The sequence below is a fragment of the Ostrinia nubilalis genome, chromosome Z (genome assembly GCF_963855985.1).
Source record: "Ostrinia nubilalis chromosome Z, ilOstNubi1.1, whole genome shotgun sequence".
Taxonomy (NCBI): Eukaryota; Metazoa; Arthropoda; class Insecta; order Lepidoptera; family Crambidae; genus Ostrinia; species Ostrinia nubilalis.
Genome location: NC_087119.1, coordinates 4,746,373 through 4,760,588, shown reverse-complemented (window position 1 = coordinate 4,760,588; position 14,216 = coordinate 4,746,373).

Sequence of the window (14,216 nt, the reverse complement as noted above, 5' to 3'; positions counted from 1 at the left end):
CCCGGTTTTTGAAACAGGGACGCGCGCGATAAAGTTTTTCTGTGACAGACAAAATTCCACGCGGGCGAAGCCGCGGGCGGAAAGCTAGTAAGAATATATTTTATACTAATGTAGATATTGTTTCCGAAAGCGAGCGGGTTCATTCCGTACCTGTACGCTTCATGCGTTCTCTAGCAAAAGCTGAAAATCAGTGTTCTGCCCTTTTGAGGGTAGTGTTTATACTGAGCTCTTTGCTTTTTGCATCGCTGCGGCACACATCACTCTAACGCAGGGAACTATTTGAAACGCTAGTCATCTTTATCTTCTGTTGTATTGTCACTTTTGTTATGTTGCAACTGTTGAAATTATTACTAACCTGTGTAACAAAATACCAGTGGTGTCACCTAGTGTGTTTCTTGACTAACTAACTTTATTTCGATATTGAATAGAATTTCAATAACTATACTTAATGTGTGTGTTACAACAAATAGACAATTTATCTATCTATCTCACGCCTCTTCCCGATTGGTAGGGAGAGGTCATTTCCAACCGCCGCTCGTTCGCTTAGGCTGGGTACTGTTGGAGCGTGTCAGTCTGCTGCGGTGACTCACGTGCCAAGACTGCAGTGTTAACTGACAACCATCTACAGGCTCTCGGCCTATACGGTGGAGGAATGGCCCGAAGCACCCATGGCCCGGTAGAACCTGGGTCGCCCTATGTGTGAGGCGATCATGCCGTCGCACTCACTCCTCTAATACAGGCAGAACTGCCTCTATGGTGCGACGTAAAATTTGGCTGACGGCCAGGCGTACCCTTCAGCACTCTAGGGCCTAGATCCTCAAGCCTCTACCTTTTGGTTTCCACCTCTCGTGGTGCACGTACACGTACATTTCCCCTTGGGACCTATGGTCACCTCGCAACTGGCGTCTATTCTCGGTTGTCGACACTAGCTTTGTCGCCACTGAGGATAAATGGCATAAATAATATCGATTGTCACCAGTGGCGACACATACTTTCCCAGTTGTAGCTATAGGCTTTCTCACAACTTATGACAAATTAGAAAAATACATCCCAATTATGCCTAGTGGGGACGTACACAAATATTGACGCAAATGTCATCGTGCATGACATACGTAAAGTAAAAGTCAAGTAAGACCAGATGAATACAAATATTATTAATTTTATTTTGAACTAGCGGCCGCCCGCGACTTCGTACGCGTGGACCTCGTTTTACTCCTTAGTTCGTAAAATATGTTGTTTGATATCATGTTGATAGATGGCGTTTCACGGCTTCCCCCGCATGAATATTTATGAACGTCAAAAACAGTAGTTTGTCCAGCGCTGTAGATTTTAACCAATGACGATAGATTGCGCTTTTTAGACACGTCTTATTTATTTATTGAAATTTATTTGTCACATATCGTCATAAATTATAGCCTATATGTTAATCTGGGTTATAAACAATAATACTGTAAAGTTTCAACAAAATCCGTTTAGTAGTTTTTGAGTGAAAGAGTAACAAACATCCAGACATCCAGACATCCAAACTTTCGCATTTATAATATTAGTTAAGTTATAGTTATAATATTAGAAGGATAGGAAGTAGGATTGTTATACGTCGCCACTAATGACAATAATTTTTTTCCCATTTATCCTCAGTAGGGACATAGTCAGTGTTCACAACCGGGAATAGACGGACTGCGGATACTATGCGGTATCCACGAATTACCTCAGCCTGTGCCTCAGTGATATCATGCGTTGCGCTTTTTTCAACAGTAGGATGCTCCACGACTACACAGCACTGTGCCATACTCGAGCCCCATATAGGACCAACGCGCGACGTAAAAGTATAGTCAGCGACTCAGTGCGGCCGGGCCTCCGAGATTAGGCATCAACCGGCTTAGTGCGCCGGCGGTAGCCAAAAGCTTAGGGGTGAGTAGAGGTGGGCGCCACGCCGGCGCGCCGCCGCCGCCGCGAATTTTGTCACGCCGCCGCCGCCGACGACCAGCTGTCGGCGCGCCGATACTGATACTGTACAAACTATTTGAAATTTATTCCTCTCATATACTGTACTAATTTCTGTTTCAAACGCAGAAGAACTATTTTTTTATTGAGTTGAGCGGCTATTCTAGTTCAATAAAGTCCTAGTATAACTGCGACCGGTACCGATCTATTGTGATCGCCGCTATTTTCCTTACAGTTCACCTCCGAGTCCTGCATCCATTAGGAATTGCAGTATCTTTTGGGGGGCGATATGTTTTACATCTTGTTGGCTTAGGATGTGTTTGCCCAGGTGTAAGCTCCGCTTGCGCATCAAAGGTCCGCAGTCCGTGAGAATGTGTAGTGGCGTTTCATCTGCCTCTTGGCACATCCTGCACGTTCTTGATTCAGACAGTCCCATAGTGGACAAGTGCTTGTTTAAGCTGCAGTGTCCAGTGAAGGCTCGAACTAAGATGCGCATTTTGATCCTACTCAGTCCTATGATCTGCTTAGAGCATTTTCGGTCATAGGCTTTTATAAGATCTTTGGAATGAGTTAATCCTGGCGTATCTGACCATGCCTTAAAGGATTTGTTAAAATAGATGTTCTCCAGGGTCATTCGAGCGAGACTGTTGGAAATACCACAAAAGGGTTCTGGACCATATTGTGTTCCCTCCGCTCCCGCTCTGGCCAGTTTCACGATTCCTGCGTGACCTGGAACCCATCTCAGCGTTACTCTGTTACGTTTTCCTAGGGTATTCAGTCGACTCATGCAGTTTTCTACCAACTTTGAAGTGATTAAGATGGAGTTTAAGGCCATCAGCGCGGCCTGACTGTCTGAGTTAATGTAAATTATGTGGTTGGCATAATTTTTTCGCAGGTTAGCTTCCGCACATTCAATAATGGCGTAGACTTCTGCCTTAAAGATAGAGGCAAATTTACCCAGGCTTTGAGATAGCCTAAGCTTCGGCTGCTCTCCATACACGCCAAAGCCTACGTTAGGGCCCATTTTTGACCTCCGTAAAACATATTTAACATAAGAACTAACTATAATATTTATTCTTTAATGCCGTATAAATTGGTACACAAGGCGAACTTAATGCCGTTGATATACTAATAACTTGATTGAATAACTTAATACTAACTATATTAACAGTTAATCAAGTACATTATTCAAGTTACTGCTTGGTCTAGTAAATAATTGATCGCGAGAGGCGCCGGTCCCTCTTGCTGTCAAGAAAAAAATCCCCGCCTTCGTCTGGCAGATAACCCACACTATTGGACTATAATTTAAAACTGACAAGAAAAATCTCAAGACTTTCGCTACATGACAAGCCGGTTTATTTAATTAAACCCATTGACACGGATAATCCCTTACTACCCTATACCTTAATAACCTTTCCATTGTGATTTGAGAGGGCTCATTTTGCATCTTTTCGTATGCTACTTCTGGACATTTTTGTACTTGACTATCTGAGGAGTTGACCGCCATGTTTCCGCTTACCCTCCTCAAGTTCAAAGTAAAAGATTGATTCCTACTACGCTAATTGAGGACGAAAGACGCAGGAGGACAAAGTGACTGACATAGCCCACAGAATCGCTAAAATCAAGTGGCAGTGGGCGGGGCACATATCTCGTAGAGCTGATGGCCGCTGGGGCAGTAAAGTTTTTGAGTGGAGACAACGAGCTGGAAGACGTAGCGTGGGCAGGCCTCCCACTAGGTGGACCGACGATTTGGGGAAGGTCGCAAGAAGTGCATGGATGCGAGCGGCGCAGGACGTCTTTCGGCTGAAACGAAAGAACTAACGCTAAGAGAGATGGCTAAGCTAAAGAAATAGCCAAAATGGACCCTCGTAAAGCACTTGCATTTGATCTGATCACCATGAAGTCCATGGTCTTGACAATGACCACACTGAGTTAGAAGAACCTCGCAAGTCTCTTAACTTTGGAAATGATCCATAAAGCTGGCAAGTCGCCTAACGAATTCTCTTATCGCTCAATTAATCTGACATTTGTATTGTTAAAATTATGGAAAAGGATCATTCTTGCTCGTTTATTCCCTTGCCTAAGTATGACCCATGTAATTATAGTACACCCGACCATAAAATGGCAGAAACCATACTAACCATAATCAGTACAATGTTTGGAAAAGAAAGAATCCTGTACGTCTGCTTTCGTTGCGGCTTCAGATGGGTTTATCATAAAGGACTACTCTATGAAATTAAAAAGTACCTTCTAGCACACTTCTACTACCTGCTGATGGATTCTTATCTCAGTGACAGGCAGTTTTAAAAATCAAACTCGGTGACAAAATGAATGCCTTATGGCATTAAGTTCGCCTAATGTTAATATTTTTGGCATTGAAGTATAAATAAATAAATAAAATCTTCTCTTTTTAGCTGCAAAGCTGGAGTACCCCAGGACTCTGTACTTGGTCCGATACTCTATAACATCTACTAGTAAAGTAGCCCAGATACCAGAAAGCTGCGGCATTCGTCAAATGTAACTGTGATCTTAAAGTGACTAGACTGTTGCAAAGTCAGCTGCTTGGCTGACCAAGTGGCGCATGTAATTAAGCCCCGAAGTCTCACCATATTATCATTTAAGACGTGAAACTTATCCTCCGGCCAATCTGGACCTCGACACATTGCTGCAATCAACCTGCATTAAAATCCTGGACCGTAGGATGACATGGAAAGACCATCAATATAAATAAAACAGAACTGAATATAATATTCCACCGACAGTCAGCTAATCCAACATTAATTATGTGCCTCCAAAGAGCTCAAAAATACATGTTAAAGGTACTTTTATCGGCACATTGTTACGCTCGCCTTTAGGAAGTACACGAGAACCTGATCTCAGCCAAACCCGCTATCCAAATATCAAAGTACCTATATGATCAAGAGAGCTAATTTACTAGGGTATACCATTGCTCTAGTGGCTCAAACTGCAAATCACCTGATTAGTCTTGACGACAGATACTAAAAAAACCAGATTAAAAAAAATACCTAATGAACAAAGGTCAAACAAGGTCACGCCGCCGACGCCGCCGCCGCCGAGGTCAAAAAGTCGGCGCGCCGCCGCCGGCCAATTTTATATCGGCGCCCACCTCTAGGGGTGAGACGATTCAAGTGGCCGTCAAATGACCACTGTCCAACTACAATCCGAGGTATCTACCGCAAAGATTTTCCAACTGTAATATGTTGTGCATGCTCCCCCTACAACTAGACGGGACCCTGCTGGCAGAGCATTCCTATTAACTATTCTGTAACCACCTATTTATGGCAAATAAATTATTAGTATTATTCCTCTTTATAATATTAGTATACATACATACATAACTTGCTGTTCCAAATTTTCGTCATTTGTTTTCGTTTCATCGCTAAAAATAACCTAATTTTATTTTTCATTACGTCTGAAATAGAATTTGTTGTAAAAATAGACTGTAATGAAAAATAACAATAAAATATTTTAATTACCACGTGATCGCAAAATCTACCACCAAGATTTTGCGGATACACTATAAAAGTCCAGCTACCTGTCAAAGATCAACGTACGCGTGACACATGTCAGCAGAGCACCGAGCGACGTGACCTTACTCTGGAACGCCTCGAGGCGGACTGAATTTGAACGATTCGTGCGCGGCGTTTTATAGTACTTTTCAAATACTCATAGAAAAAAAAAATACAATGAATTATTTTAAATTTCAAAGTAAATATTTTGGATAAGATATTCTTCTATTATATTAAGCTATTTTTGTGTTGAATAAAGGAAGAATATTGGTAAAAAAATCACTTTGATTTTTGGGTATTTCACGTTCTTTTAATTTGTGATTTCTTATTGTAAAATGCTTTAATCTAAAAATTTTCTCAGATAACTATTTGCCCAAGGATCTATGCTATAGGATATAAATGTTTGTTAAATCGTTTTCACAGTATTTTTATAAAAATTTCAGCTTGTAAACTGACGCTAAAGTGGAAATTTACAAAACCTGTGTGGACTTATCTTGATAGAATTCTTAAATACTAAACTAATCGTAATATTTTCTCAATTAACTATTTAGACGACGAAATTGCCTAACTATTTATGCCTATAACATATTTGTAATATTACTGGTTAATGATTGTAACGAGTTGAAAAAGTACTGTTTTTGCGCCAAACGGCGTAAACGCTCTTAATAACGTGGTGGTTAAACTGTCGGTCGATAAAAAGTCTGTAGTCTGGGAGGTCTTTAAGTGGGATAAGCTTGACTTCAAAGTTTGCCGCGTGCCCTTGCACCCTGCGATTGAGGGGCCATAGTGTTATCACTCGGAATTGCTTCGTGATATCTGTGCGAGAACAGTTCCTCGTTATTGAAACTTATCTTTTCAGTTACACATTATTCCATAAACAACTTACGATTACAAAATATAATCATCACTCGTGTAAATTATATTTTCAATAACTGATGATTAAATTCTGAAGAGTTTTCTTATAATGTTCACAGCTTGATTATACACTTACCTATTTCAGTAGCTCCCAAATATAGATTTTAGTTTAAAATAAATAAAATTGATTGAGAGAAAATTTGGACATAAACAATTGCAGACGTTGAATGGAGCGCTTGCGCTACCTTGTTTTGTAGGGTTGCTTTTATCAAAACACATAATTATCGTGTAAATGTTTTTTTTAAATTGAACAGTGAAAACAAGAAGAATTAAAAAATCATGAACGTATTAATTCTTGTTATAAAAACAAAATACCCTTTAAATTAATATTTCATTGATCATAATTGAGACTTATAAAAAACTGAATAGTTACATGAACATTTTGTAGTTCCATTAAAAAACTTACCATTTATTCTTAGTGTTCAATCATTAAAATCCTTATTAAAATTTTAAACCTCAAAAATGTTTGTATTTTGTGTCCCGTGTTATCGATGTGCTGGTGAGTGGTCTGAGGTGGTGACCCTACCGAGCACATGCTGACGTTGTCCAGCCACGATAGTGTTTGTTTGACTGGCCCGTTTACGCATGGCGAGTTATTTGTTTATTCCTATGCCCACTCGACTCGCCTTCTTTATAGCGCAGAGTTCATTCTTAACTTTGTTTAGTGTTAGAAAATAGACCGACAAAATCATTACTATTTTACCTCAACCAGCTTAGAGACCTGCGGCCTGAAATACGAGCTGCAGTTATCTTTATTATTTTATTTACATACATTGATTACAACTTAGCCTGATCGTCGCTTTCTATCAGATACCTAGAGGTCCTATTTATTACAGTTTCATTACTAAACATCTCGACCCCTTTTTATTCAAGTTTCTGATGCAATGAACCATACATAATAAATATATTGGTTTCCGATTTGCAAATAGTCGTCATGTGTTGTCGAATGTACCAACGTAGGGCGAGGAATGTCGATGTGTTTAAACCTAATTACTGCAAGGGCTTGCTAATTATGTTATTTTAATACTTCAACCGAGTTTCCTGCAATGTATGCGCGCGGTCTCGCTATGCGAGTAGCTCCTGTGCACCGGATGTTGTATTTTAGATCGCTCGCTCTGCCGTAAATTACTCCACCCAAACTCAGTCATTAGAATCTTGGAAATAGCTCACTTTGATTGATAACTCTAGCCATTGTTACCATCCTTCCAAGCAGTCGCATCTTCTGCGAGGATTGAGTCTCCGCATGCAGGTAGATAGGCGTCATTGTGCTCAACATTGTACTAGCAAATTGTTCAACTTAAAACAACTTATTACCAACTAGCTTTTGCCCGCGGCTTCACCCGCGTGAAATTTAGTGTCAAAGATCGGCATAAATTATAGCCGACATGTTAATCTAAGTTATAAACAATAATACTGTAGTTTCAACAAAATCCGTTCAGTAGTTTTTGCGTGAAAGAGTAACAAACATACCTATTCATGACATCCAAACAACCTCACGCATTTATAGTATTAGTAATAGTGGATTAGGCTGGGCTTAAATGTGTAAATCAGGACAGACTAGCCTCACTGCGTTTATACTGCTGCACCTTAAACTGTGGGGTGGTCGCGAGAAAATTACCTATGCATTAATTATTTAGTATTTACACACAGAGCTGCCAAGAGATATCTACGATTCTACAAGATCATTTTCCATAAACATGCAGATTGTACAGATAGGTAATGTTGTATTTCCCATTGCGCATAAAGGTCAGAGGAGGCACTAAGCGCTTTTGATCTTTACCCAATAGAGGCATAATTTACGGTAAGGTCTTAACTAAGCCATTCTAAACACTTGCAAGCCGACGTAATGCACAGGAATGCAGAGTTTATGTTAACCCAGTTACCGGTAACTACTCTCGTGATACAGGATGTTTTTATAATGTAAGTAATCTTAGGTATCCTAATGCCTAAATTTTAAGTGACACTGTTTTTGTCGTTCATATCATTATTCAGTCAATTAAATAGCAATTTGTCAACAAATCTACTAAAAAAGGGAGGGCACACAACCTTTACTTGAAACTTTATTTATCTCAAATTATCGCATGGTGGTGACAAGTGGCGCCGCGCTCCCTACACACTCTGAGACCCTCACCAAACAGTTTAGTTAGTGATTCCATCGTAGGGACATAGATGGCGCATGCTACTCATTAGTTCGCGGTATCATATTGTTTTTCAGTCTTATTTAAGGGAACGGTATTAATTTGTTATTTAAGTAAAGTTAGATTCTAGACGTACAAATACACATACAACCATTTTTTAATACGCATAAGTACCCCCTTTACAGGTACGTAGTTCATGCGTTAAGATTACCGCCAATGAGAATACTTTGGTAGACGGCACTCAGATGACTTGTTGTTCCTGCAATTATGATGAGTACAACTGATCTGATTTGGTGAAGACAAAAAAGAAAGAGAGCGCTTCAGTGGGACAGTAAACGAAAAGAAATAAAAAGGGACGCCATCTTACTTTTGTTGGGAGCTTGAAACCGATACATGAGAGTATCTGGTTCATGGTGACTCTAAGGCCCAGTTTTTTGATTCATGGTTAAAATAACTAATTGTTAAATTTTGCTACTAATCGTTAAATATTACCAAAATGTAAACTAATAGTTAAAGAATGTACTAAAAGTCTAGCTAACCATTGTTCGAGAAACATTTTTTTCTGTTATTTAATCACTTGTCATTTGACATCTGTCAAATTTAACAATTAGTTATTTTAACTAAGTAAAATTTGACAGATGTCAAATGACAAGTGCTTAAATATTAGAAAACTAGCAGCCGCCCGCGACTTCGTACGCGTGGATCCCGTTTTACCCGTCTTCATCTATCTTACGCGGTTTAGATTTTTTCATACAAATGTTTTTTCCCGCTAACTCCCGTTCCCGTAGGAATTTTGCAATATCCTGTTGTAACTAAGCTTTAAGTTTACTAAGGTACATGCATGCCAAATTTCAAGCGTCTAACTTAAGCGGTTTAGATTTTTCATACAAAAGGATTTTCCCGCTAATTCCCGTTCCCGTGGAAATTTCGGGAATTCCTTTCTTAGTGCACCTCTACGGTACCTAAGCTCTGTCCCTTCCAAATTTCAAGTGCCTACGTTTAGCCGTTTAGGCTGTGCGTTAATATGTCAGTCAGTCAGTCAGTTTCTCCTTTTATATATTTAGATAAGTTTTTTAGAACAATGGTTAATTTGACTTTTAGTACATTTTTTAACTATTAGGTTACATTTTGTTAATTTATACTTATTAGGCCTAGTTTTTTGATTCGTAGTTAAATTAACCAATAGTCAAATTTGACAGATGTCAAATGACAAGTGGTTAAATATCAGAAAAAAATGTTTTTCGAACAATCGTTAGCTTGACTTTTAGTACATTTTTAACTATTAGTTAACATTTTGTTAATATTTAACCATTAGTAGCAAAGGACATTGTCAGAAACCGCCTAAAAACCGCCCAAAAACATTAACCCATCATAATTATTTTCTATTTTTTTTAATACATTAAGCACCCTTTCATTCTAATGGACACTTAAGCATTGAAAAATTAAATAAATAAGTCTTTTAACGTTTATTCTATAATACTATTACAACTTCCGGACGTTTTGGTGCGTGGCATGGTCTAAAACCTATCAAGTTCCATAATTTTTGCCGATAAAATCTGTACGAGGCATTACCGTACTTTATTGCTGGGAGTCCATGTATAGTGATGTTCCTGCGGCCATCATAGACAATAAAATATCGATTTAGAAAATAAAATAAATCGATTAAACTGCTTTGAAGACTAGATTTGCGTTAAAAGCTAAAAAGATATTGACACTATTACAAGAAGCTATCTAAAGTGTCCAACTGGTCGAAGGTCGTAAATAAAATAAAAATAGATGGCAATACGTAGACGTGAGGTCCAAATGCTGCATGATTGGTTATTTTTGACATGACATTGACAGATATCCACCAATCATGCAGCATTTGGACCTCGCGTCTACGTATTGCCATCTCGCGGATTTTTCAATCGCGAAAACCCTCATTCATAGCACATGTATAATAATAGACCAAATGAACTTTTATAGATTGTGAAAGAGAAGATAAAGATTTTATTATTTTATTAAAATCTTGCCACGAGGTAGTTTTTCAGTAGAAACCAGGATTGGATAATCGCTACAGGCAAGTATCAGAACATTTTATAAATATTTTTAATCGATTATATTATTATCCTTGTGAATCGTTTTAATAAATTGTCATTTTACTTTTTCAATTAAAACTTTTTCAATCCCTAGTCTTGTCAAACTGTCATAATGTCAACAAATTATAAATGTCACGTCAGTTGACTCAATTTCAGTCTTCTGTGCGTTTATTGTATTTTTATTTCAATGAAATAGTGCTAAAGGGTTAGTACTAAAAGTGAAAGCCTTTTTTCAGAAAGAAAACCAATGTGGTGCCCTTATTATTCATACTGTTTGAAAGTTACAAGTCAGTGATACAGAGTTGCCGACATTATAACTCCGTAGTGATACCATACCAAAGAAGAAGTTTTCCTAAACACTTGTGTTATTTTTATAGTGATCAAATAAAAAGGATTAATTCTACTGCTCAAATGGAATAACTTATCCCATGAGAACGAATATAAAAAAAAACCTCTCCATAGAAATTATCACCATCACGAGGATGTGAATTTTTTTGAGAATTTGATATTGGTCCTGTAAGAAAAGTAGTTGTATTTCAGTAGTAGAATCAACCCTTCTTGTTTCATCAGCAAGAGTAACTATAAAAACGCCCTGTAGGTAGGTATTATTAAGCTGAAGAGTTTGTTTAGTGTCAAAGACTGTCACACAGTGTAACTTAAATTGGCATATTATGATAATGAACATAAAAACTTAAATAAATATTTATGTTAATATTTTTTCTATTTATTTATTTTCCCAAAGCTTCACAGTGACAGCTGAAACAGCAATACTGTTGTAAAACTAAACTTGGAACAAACTGTTACAAATATTTTACAAATTAAAATAAAACCGCATGTTGCTTTACTTTCTCGTATGGGTAATAAATGTAATTAATGGCTAGATTATTAATGTTACTTTGTTACCCTCAATAGTGAGGAGATCTTATAAAATGGTAACCCTGATTTTTATTGTCATTCAAGTGCTCTTTCTTCGCATAGGCTTCTGTGATTTGGCCAAGGGCCACACACATTGCGATAACATTATGCGACATTGATTTGACAGCAGCGGAGTGAAGTCTTGCGACTATGCAAAATGATACCCTGTAATCGTAGCGCATATAGACATAGACGGGGCGGGGCACATAGCTCGTAGAGCTGATGGCCGCTGGGGCAGGAAAGTTCTTGAGTGGCGACCACGAGCCGAAAGACGTAGCGTGGGCAGGCCTCCCACTAGGTGGACCGACGATCTGGTGAAGGTCGCGGGAGGTGCCTGTATGCGAGCGGTGCAGGATCGGTCTTCGTGGAAATCCTTGGGGGAGGCCTTTGTCCAGCAGTGGACGTCTTTTCGGCTGAAACGAACGAACGAACGATACGTATTACCACTATTTACCAGACATTACTACACTCGACAGCAAATAAATCGCACCACCCGCGACAAGCATTTTCAAACGTATGCATCCTTACTTCCCACCAATATTGGCACCATTTAAAAGCCTAGTTCTAAACTCCATTTTATTAAAGGAAAGGTTTTTACCCCAAAAATGTGTCTTTACAAGGATCCAGAGTCACTTCTTCAAAAAATAGGTAGTTACGCTATAGCCATTTTTTATGACTATAAAACTGTTAAGTTGGGATTAATCGCTATCCATCTGTTAAAGAGGACACGTGTGATCATTATTTGGTTTTATAACCATAAAATTTGGTCTAATTGATCCCAGAGGTGAGCCCAAAGTAAGGTCTTTTTTCAAGTCACATTTATGGTATATGTTAATCATTTATTAAGAAATTAAATGTGTTTTTCTTTAAGGATATTTATTGGGCTTTCAAATAACACCAATATTTTTGGGGCACCATTATTGTGTCAAAAGAAAATCTTTAAAGTTCGCGTCGCGGGTGGTGCGATTTATTTGCTGTCGAGTGTATTTATTGCATACTCGCCGGATTACACGTAGGAGCACGCGCGTTACAGCTGCGGCCTTGCATTATTATAAGATCTTGTTCCGCCCTTTTACGAACTTCCTCCGTGAGGATATCCCCGCCGAATTCTATGATGAACCTATCAAAAGTCATATTCTGCAATGTCAACCCACCACAAGGTGGACCGACAACCTGATAAAGGTAGCGGGAAGGCGCTGGATGCAGGCCGCTACCAACCGTGCGATGTGGAAGTCATTGGGGGAGCAAACGGAACAAGAGTTAAGCAAGCAAGCAACTATGTTCAGTAGTGGACGTCCTGTGGCTGAAATGATGATGATGATGATGAAATGAATGAAAATGACAAATCTTCGAACGTGTATAATACCGTGCCAAAGTAATCATATAATTTTGGCACCTTAATAACTATTGCCGTTTTTGTTGTAAAGATCATGCAGCGCTACTTGCGGATATTATTGGAAAGAAAACTATGTGGGCTCTAGATCTGAAGCCGCTTTAACGAACACGAAGTGCTCATACAATGCGGCGTATTTTCTTCCAGTCTTTAGTCAGGACTTTAGTCGAATTAAAACCCCGGTTGAACGTGATATAGCCGCACTAGAATACGATGCTTTTTTGCATAATCGCAAGACTTCGTTCCGGTGACGACCGAATGTTATCATGATGTATGTGGCCCAGGGGTTACCGTAGCCGCTAAGGTTTGAAACTTCTTGCTTAAAATATTGTAGTCTTTGGCATAGACTACGACGGTAGTCATGGAGATAGGAGTTTGTTATCTCGTGTCAGATGTAAATGGTGGAAAGAAAACTCATGATTCGTGTTATTTTTATGCAATATGTAGGTATTTTATAAAAGTGGAACCCCGAGTGATCTCCAAAACCCATTCTATTATTATATACGATTCGGCTTCGATATCTATAATACAATAGGAGTTTATTTCATGTGTCAGATGACAAGGGTGGAAACAACCTACGATTCATGTTGTTTATTTACGTGCAATATGTGGGCATATTATAAAAGTGGAATGCCGAGTTGTATTTCTAAAACTTGTTCTATTATTTTATACTATTTGGCTGCGACTCGGCGTGACGACAATACAAAACATTTTTCGCGAATCGGTGTTCAGTTCATACATTCACACAATACATTAGACGCCATGTTGTCATAAACGACATATTATAAAATCGCTGTGATTTAATATTCTTAATCATTAATTTTATGGCAAGTGTCCATCAGGAATCATTGTTCTTACACACAGAATCGTATTATTTCGCTTTCGGGTAGTAATATGTCAAAATTGTTGGTTCTTAGGCGAACAATGTATGGAGAACGAACATTGTCCTTTAACAATTTGTTATTTTAACTACGAATCAATAAACTGGGCCTTAGTTTTAGTAGCAAAATTTGACTATTAGTTATTTTAACTACAAATCAAAAAACTGGGCCTAAAAAGAATAGTCGTAGTACCTAGGTATATGAGAATCGGGAGTTCTTGTTCCGTTTGCTGTACCTCTAATTTAATCACGTTAGTTTTTCATTACATAGTTTAGACTTAGACCTTTGAATCTTCTAGTTAATTCAATATCATGAGAAACTTGCTAATAAAATCTTGTGGTACTTTTTGAAAACCAAAGGTAATATAAAATATGCTATAGACTAATATTTATATACGTCCATTATTTGTATTAGCTTTGTAA